The sequence below is a fragment of the Helicoverpa armigera genome, chromosome 2, assembly GCF_030705265.1.
Source record: "Helicoverpa armigera isolate CAAS_96S chromosome 2, ASM3070526v1, whole genome shotgun sequence".
Lineage (NCBI taxonomy): Eukaryota > Metazoa > Arthropoda > Insecta > Lepidoptera > Noctuidae > Helicoverpa > Helicoverpa armigera.
The window spans coordinates 12362851-12371471 of record NC_087121.1 but is presented as its reverse complement, the minus strand read 5'-3'; the positions used below and the strand labels follow the sequence as shown (position 1 = coordinate 12371471).

Genomic DNA, 8621 nt, shown 5'->3' with positions numbered 1-8621 from the left:
AAAAAACAAATAGGTCACGCATGAAAACTTCGTTTAATTTTTATTCTTCACACCAAAATGCTTTGTATTTTATTACAAGCTTTTTTTACTTTTTTCTTCATGTTTTTTACCGTTAAATGTCCATCTGTCACGAACGGTCGTCCTCTACAGTAAATTACGCGTAAAGCAAATTCATTAGAAATATTCGGATGGGCGCACACCCTCGACTGTCGGCTGTCGGCTGTTACTTCGAAAGTCGACTGCTATTTGGGACGCACTTCCTACAATTTGTCGTGGGAAGGCGAGTGTACCGCGGATGTGACTTGAGCGTGTCGGGAGTTGACAACATTCGGGTAAATTGATGTTTATTTTTTATAAAGTATTTTTAATTGGACTCTTACATCGGAAAATCTAGCGTTGCTATCCAACAAGGCAATGCTGCCAGCCTGTCGGTCACACTCCAAACACACATCACATCTTTTAATTTATGCGAAATACTAAAAGGCATTACATTTTTTACTTCTCATTACCTTGCAAATAACTAATTGATGAAACAACAACATTTTCCACTTCTTTATGCGAAGCTAGTAGTACGGAACTATTACTCCATGAATATGGTACTTTCATGTTTAATGTATTCTTCCCGTAGGTAATAATTACTTACTACCGGGATTCCAAGTTTCGTGGTAGAGACACAAGCTCTCTTTGATATGCAAATCGCTACCTTTGTGCTACTGAGTAACGCCTAGTAATGTCAGAATTCCGGGATGTAGTCACTCCAATCAGAATGCTAATGGTTAGTAAAGTATATTAAAGACTAGCTGATTTCCGCGATTTCACCCACGTTCCCATATTGGAAGAAGTTATCCCGAGATGCGGATAAATCCGCAAGGAAGCGGATATTAAAGTATAGATGAGTGTGTATCTACTTATTAATTTAATTTGCGCACTTCTGGAACAGTTCAATTACTGTGTCTGAGTGAAATAAAATACATAATGGTGAAGTCAAAAACAAAAGTCTCTATTTGTCTGGTCACTAGACACATACAGGTTGGCAACTCCTGCCGTTAGGGTGGGTGCGTGCGTGGCGCGTAGTGGCCGCGGCAACGGTTCTTGTAAGCGCGCCGGATGCGGGCAATCGTGGCAATTTGCCGCGCTTCCATTGCACGCTCGCCGCGCAACTGCCGCGTTTGTAAACAGCCTTAACTGATTGTCAGCTGTCATTACATAGTTTGTGTATCTCTGTTGCGTGCAACTAGCAATTTCGATGATTTTATAAGTATTGTCCTTAGTGAGTAGGGTATAGACATTGAGGTATTGTAATCTTTCCTCAATTTAAAATGTCTCCATTACCAACCTGAGTAAAAAAGTGGCAAGAAGAAGGTCCTGATAGTTATCAAACCTTTTTAAAGTAATTGAACTTAAATCCTCTTTAGACATTGGCTGCAAGCTGGCTATTTTAAGAATAAAAAAAAGCAAATTCAAATTATTCCATTGAATGACATAAGAGCGGGATGACATTCATTAATTTTCAAAAAACTTATGACATAATGAAATTTTGAAAAAAATCTTATAACCGCTTAAAATAAAATTATCAAGTAAAATTTGTTTATAATAATAAATTTTAGTAATAAATAGTGTTTCTCGTGGCCATAAAACACTGATGAGGTATTACAAGATCCAGAAGAAATGGCTGGCTGCACTCCGCGCGGCGAATGCTGTGGGGGTTGTGGCCCCCTCCCCAGAGCTGGGCTCCCCGGTGACGCTGATGGTGGACCCGACAGCGGTGCCCCTGGGCCTGGCCGTGGCGCTCCTGGGCAAGGCCACGCGCAGCCGCCGGTCCGGGGGAAATTCACGCCGCGGCGCCTCCTCTGGCGGTCGTGCTTCCAATCCTCCGGCTAAAAGACGACCCACTGAAAAGAAGAAGAAAAAGCATCGAGCCGGCAAATCTCGCTTTCATAGATCCCGTGCCGTAAAGGCGTGATGTCCTGTATTGTCGAACTTGGCTTGGTACCAGATACTGGGCTAAGGATGATCGCGTGATTGTGTTTCGTCCTGTCAAAGTGAATTTCACATGAATATTGAGAATTAAATAAAAAGTGTTACTTGATTACTACATTTTTTTATTATCTACTTAGACATGCTATTGGAGGAACACTATTATTCACTAACTTATTCTTTAATGTTATAACAGCGGCTGTTTGTATAAAGATTTAATTTGAAGTTATAAATAAGCAAAGGCATTTGGGGAAGAACAGGAGTACATAAGGGTTCTGCATGTGAAGTAGTACCTACACGTCATGATGTGGAGATGGGTAGAGACATGCCCTAGATCTAAACTCAGCTTCATGTTGTAGGCGTATAACGGCATAACTGGGTACTGATTCTGTATTACTCCAATTTATCTCAAATATCCTAGCCAGATTATCGTAATTCACGGAACTCCGCTTACGATTAATTGCAGCCTGATCGCAGCCATATTTATCCAAACAGTGATATTGTAATTAATCTTAATTTCCATGTATTTTGGGTTTTAATAAAACATACCTGCAATCGGGCAAAGAGAGATGTATTTGAATTACTACTTTCTGATTACTACAAAGATCAAGACAAATATGTCGACTCAATGTCATCATAAATGATTATACACCTAAACGACAAATTGAAGTGATTCCTCAAAATAAAACAGGCAAGTTAACGCAACACTTTATTAAATATGGACGTAACGAAATGTTAAATTCCAGGACCGGATCAGCCGCAGCATGGGCCGCAACAGGACGCGCAGAGGCCGCTAGTGCACCCGCCTATGCACCCGTGCCCGCAGCTGTAGTACGAACCCGCCATACCGCAACGGGCACTGCAATCACACATTAATATGATTAATACATCATGGTTAGGTTACAACCTTCTTGTCGTCCCACTGCTGGGCACAGGCCTCCTCTCATACGAAGAAGGATTGAGCATTAATCACTACGCTTGCTCAATACGGGTTGATGATTTCAGACGTTATAGTCCAGGTTTCCCCAAGATGTTTTCCTTAACCTTTTTATCAGCCATTGGTGTCCAAGATATACTTAGACAGTACATACAAACTTGGAAAATTAATACTTATAGTGGAGGTAATTACAGGTATTGGAAAAGGGACGTAATGACTAGTCTTTTCATTCAGTGGCGATATTGCGTTTTCAGGAGAAGTGAGCATGAAACACAGTATGATGATACCCGATAGATTTCATAGTGTAAAATTGTCTCAATTTTTTTCGTCATAAAGAGCGCAATTTGAGTATAGTATATTCTATAAAAAGAAGATGAAAATTCAAAGGTCTTACCCATGCAAACAGCCAATTCCTCCAGAGTAGGGAGAGCAGCAAGCTCCAACAGAGTGGACACAACATGGTCCAGTGCCGCAGTCCATGCGAGAGGCACAGGGGCCCCCGCAGCACGGCCCCGGCATGGGCCCCTGGCATCCTACGCAGCAATTACGTACGGGCATCGCGCAATTTTATCTGGAAAATATCACCATTTAGTTGATATTAATAACTCTTTCATCATCAAGGTATGATTCCGAACGACGCTTCACGCAGCAGTGTTGCCGCAGCAGTGCTGCCCAGCAGTGCTGCCTGTCGCGCTGATTCCGACACTGACGCACAGCAGTGCTGCCGCTACATTGCTGCCGCGACATTGCTGCCTAGCTCGGAATGTAAACTCATATAAGCCAATAAAAATTGCACGGGGACCAGTAGTGTCGCGGCAGCACTGCTGCGTGCTGCGTCGTTCGGAATCATACCTTCAGCCTATCGCAGTCCACTGCTGGACATAGGCCTCTCCAAGTGCACGCCACTGAGATCGATTTTCGGCTTCCGCATCCAGCTCCTGCCAGCCGTCTTGCGCAAGTCATCACTCCACCGTGCCTGAGGACGTCCTACACTACGTACGTACTACATAACTCTTTCAATCGGGATTAATTGGCTCCATGCACGCTCCAGGTGATTCATTTTCATTATCCCTTTTGTATGTTTTTGCTGATCGTAATTATTTTAAAGATATTGCCTCTGTGGGCAACGTAGATAAATCCTTTGTTATTGGACTAATTAAATATTGTAATAACAATAATTAATATACTTACAAATTTAATACAAAGAGAGGTATATTTTTTTTATAGATTTTCTTCGCACAGCATAGCTGTCGTTTTTGTAAAATTTCCAGAGAAAGACGTGAAAAATGGTATTTGAATGTCGAATTTTGTTCTACCATAAATTTACTTTTATGAAGTAAAATCTTCTTGGTCCTCGTTTCTTGTTCGGATGAAACCCTATTTGGTGAAACAAGATAATTAATTAAATTAATATCTAGCTAGACAAAGTTTCAAGAAGGGACAAGACAAAGACCTTGCATGTTTATCCTGCAAACGTTAACTCTAGCCTCAGGGGATTATATTCACAAGCAGATGTAGGTATCACAACAGGAGTATGGCACTACAACTTCTTCAACATTAAGGTATGATTCCGATCGACGCTGCACGCAGCAGTGTTGCCGCAGCAGTGCTGCCCAGCAGTGCTGCCTGCCGCGCTGATTTGAGCATTCTCTGAGATCTGAGCATTTCAGAGAGCATCTGCAGCTCGGCGGACGCTGCCCATACTTTCTCTATATATATTTTTGCTCACATGGCTATGCAATCTAGCAATATATGATTTAAAACAAAGACTACAACTATGGTGTTCTGCAAGAGCAAGTAATAAAAGGTCTTCCTCATCCGACATAAGTACGAGGATGTCATCTTCACATGACGCACGACCTTCTGAAGCCACGGGAACAAAAAACCGACTAAGTGTACCATTATTCATAAAAAAATCACGTATAAGTATTGTACTTATGGCAGCGCCCGAAAATAGTTATGTACTCTTGTTTTCAGTATTTATTGTAGTCTATTCTGTTTTTCTTTATGGCAATCATTGCCCTCGATGCCGATGTCAACGATTCTGCCAATGTCAGAAGTGATGAGAAAGCAAGTAGTGTGAAATACAATAGCAAGGGGGAAATAACGTAGAAAAAAAGGGAAAAAATCTGTGATAGTGAACTTGTTGGGTCACTGAAACTAACAGAAAGATATGCATAAGATAAAATAATTGTTAGTAACATCAAAGTGCATAAAACATAAAATTACCACACCAAATACTATTAACAATTTAATATTATTAAAACGGATGAACCTCATAAGCGCTTGGAGTAATTCTGGAAATATGTCAACAGGGAAGGAAAGTTAAGGCGACTATAGAAGTCGTGGGATGGGTAGTTGTTGGTCCAAGTTTCGACACCTGGTGGATCGAGCTCGCCCAGGCAGAAAACGCGACAAAGACAATGCATACACCTGCACAAATGTCAAGATCCTTGATGTACAGCCTAGTCGTGAAAAGGTGGAAGACAAAGATAAAGAAAAATTTCTTTGTCAGCCTAAACGTTAAGGTGTTACATAATATTAGTCTCTCGTATTCTAACATCACTGGTGTACAGATATTAAACTTATAAACTCACAAAATCAATTTAAACTATCAAAATTATATAATGCGAAAGATATAGATGAATATTATAGATAAATTGCAGGAAAAACATTATCATTACATTATACATTCACATTATTTATTGAAATATATATGTATATAGCAGCATAGCGTAAGATGGAAGAAACGTAACCATAATAGGCCCATAGTGTCGCCTTGATTGTAGCTACCTGTCTAAGTCTGTTTAATAATATACATAACTGTCTAATTTATTGCAAATGTTATTTATATGTTGTTTCCATGTACAATATTGATCAATAGTTATACCTAAAAATGTCGTTGGTTCAACCTTCTCTATAATTGTATTGTTTTGAGTAATATTATTTATTTAAGGTGGATGACTATTATATGTTTTAAATTGAATAATTTTTGTTTTATTTATGTTAATATTTAAATTATTATCTTCGAGCCATTTAATTACATTATTTAAAATTTCATTATTTTACGTATTTTTGTTTTTACAATTATTCAAGAGAGTAGTGTCATCTGCATTTAGCACACATTTATACTTTGTAGAGTCCGGTAAATCATTGATATAAAGTAAAAAAAGGAGAGGGCCCAGAACACTGCCTTGCGGTACACCACAGCTGTTGACTTTATAGTCAGATTGCCTTGCTGTTTTTTGCTTTTTTTTCAGTCCATTTTAGAGCATTATCGGGTGTCATATTTTTCGATCCTCAATGATCCTCAATGCCTCTAAATCTTGTTCACCTATCATGATAGGTAGGTACTTAATATCATTTATAGTCGTCCATATTGAATGTTTAGAATTAATTTCTTGTAATTTTAAGTTTATAATATAGTTAAGATAGTTTTAATTTCTAATGTAAATCATGTACCTACCTACTATAGTTTCAAAATAAAATTAAAAAGAAATCTTGTTATTGTCTTTTTCAATCTGCATTTTCTGATGACAAATTACTGATATCGTTATGGGCTATGGATAATTCCCACTTCAGATTCTCTATTTGTGATTCAATTCCCTTATTTGTGTTGTTTTCGTCGTCTGGCAAGCTACAAGTGGTGCCATCCATCGTTGAGTAGGTGGCGGATAGAGATTGTATCCTTTTTTTAAATCTAAATGTATCGAAGAAATCCATCTTCCACGCTCAAATCCGCTTGGAAAATTACTTTCAACGTGGTACACACATGTGTTTTTTTTTAAGTATGGAGCTTGGAAAATCTTTCAAGAAAATAATTAATGAAGGCAAAGAAAACCTTACCTTTCTTATAGTATGAAGTAATTGTTACTTTTATATTTACAACAATCTTGTTACTTATTAATTTAAACTATAATTTTGGTATTTCCACAATATTCCAGAAAAATACTGAAGGAGAACCTTCTTAACATCAGGCTGGAAGGAATCATAGACATCTCACAGCGACTCCTGCTTGACGTTTAAAAAAAAGAAAATTTACATACATACATCAAAAACAGACCACACTATTTTGATTTTTATAAAAAAAATCTGCGAAATTAATTAAAAAAACGTAAAAATAACGAAAAGTTTCAATTAAAAAACCTATTGACGATTCTCTTTAAACTTTTTACCTACTACCTTTACCTATATTAAAATGTGTTGCGGTGGTCGCTGTGGGCCTTGCTGTGGAGGATATTGCGGAGGAGGTCCCTGCTGCTGCGGCACTCCCTGTAACTGCCAGTGCGCAGGGCTGGCATACCCGGCTCCATTCTGCGGGCCCTGCGGCGGCGTGTGTGTGGGCCCCTGCGGCCGACCCTTCGGCTCCTATAGCTGGCGGTACCGGCCCAGCTGCTGTTGATTGAGAACGAAGTAAATTGTATTGTGTTGCTCTGTGAATAAAGTCTTGTGTTTCTTTTTTATTGGTGCTTTGTTATTTATTTGTATTGAGAGCTTGGAATTTTGTAGTTGTGTAATCCAAAATAATACTTACCTACTGCTTTAGCTAACGCGCTGATTTGGATAGAGCATGCTTGGCATATGGACCACGGCAGTAAAACGCCACTGCATCTTCCTATACCTCTACTTCCATTTCATAGCCATATCGAAGATTTGCGTTCTTAATGAATTATTCTGTACACATATTTGTTATTATTTATTAAACCACCCAGAAAAAGGAACTCGGCCAAACAAGATTTCGAGTATAGCACTTTGGTAACTCCGGCTTTGGTAAAAACTAATGGAAGTTTAAAACTAATAAAGTTCATGAAGGTGGTATTCTGAATTAGATCACACAGTCACACAGAAGGTCCCCAACATCACTACACTTCATGCGACGATTCCCTAAAATATCAAGCATTTCGTCAAGTGACCAAAGCTTACCATATGGCAACTACCAGATCTATTTACGAAATAGTACCAAAATATATCCACATTAAAAATATATATATTTCAATTCTCTTTCTAGGACGACAATATCAACTGTGACAACAAAAGGGTTGAAAAAAAACCTATAATATTGACAGTAGTACCACGGGTAGTTTTTTCTTGCCCGTGGTACTACCAGACCGCTTGGTAGTACTACGGGAAGAAAAATTTGGCCGTGGTTCTACTGGTAGTACTATTGGTAGTACCACCAACAAACGACGACAAACACTTTCTACAGAAAAGTCTTGCTAGTATTCACACTTATTTTTAGAAGTTTTTTAACAGCTTCCATTTCTTTTTCCTTTATAAATAAAGGTGCGAACGGAAGTGCGGTCACTTATTGCCGTCCACCATCAGATAACGACCGCAGGAAGCACAGACCGATGTACCCGCGATAAAACATATTTGGTCACTCGACGTCTCTTTTAATGGATTTCGCGTACATTTAACAGTAATTACGCATTTAATGTCTATACGTCGAAATCATAAAGTTAGTTCGTGGATTTTCAAAACTCGTAAAAATAAAGTAGGTACGTTTATATTCCCGTGATGATGATCACGTAGGTATCTTTGTAAGCTTCGTATGATATCGATTCGAATATTCAAGGAATTCATCGAATTCATTTGCAGTGATTAATCGTGTTTCCAGAATCGATATATGTGATATCGAGACTGCAGCATCCGTTGATGTGTCGTAAAAGTTGTGTGATGTAAAATTACCACAACATTGTATTTATCG

General features: G+C 38.8%; 1 long non-coding RNA gene across 1 annotated transcript; it reads right to left on the bottom strand.

Annotated features, from left to right (window-relative positions):
* Positions 1 to 2673: 2673 nt before the first annotated feature.
* On the bottom strand, positions 2674 to 4260 carry LOC135118804 (uncharacterized). Its single transcript, XR_010277793.1, has 3 exons — positions 4106 to 4260; positions 3309 to 3485; positions 2674 to 2836 (listed from the first exon to the last, which is right to left on the bottom strand). It is a non-coding gene; the product is annotated as an uncharacterized LOC135118804 (long non-coding RNA).
* Positions 4261 to 8621: the final 4361 nt, after the last annotated feature.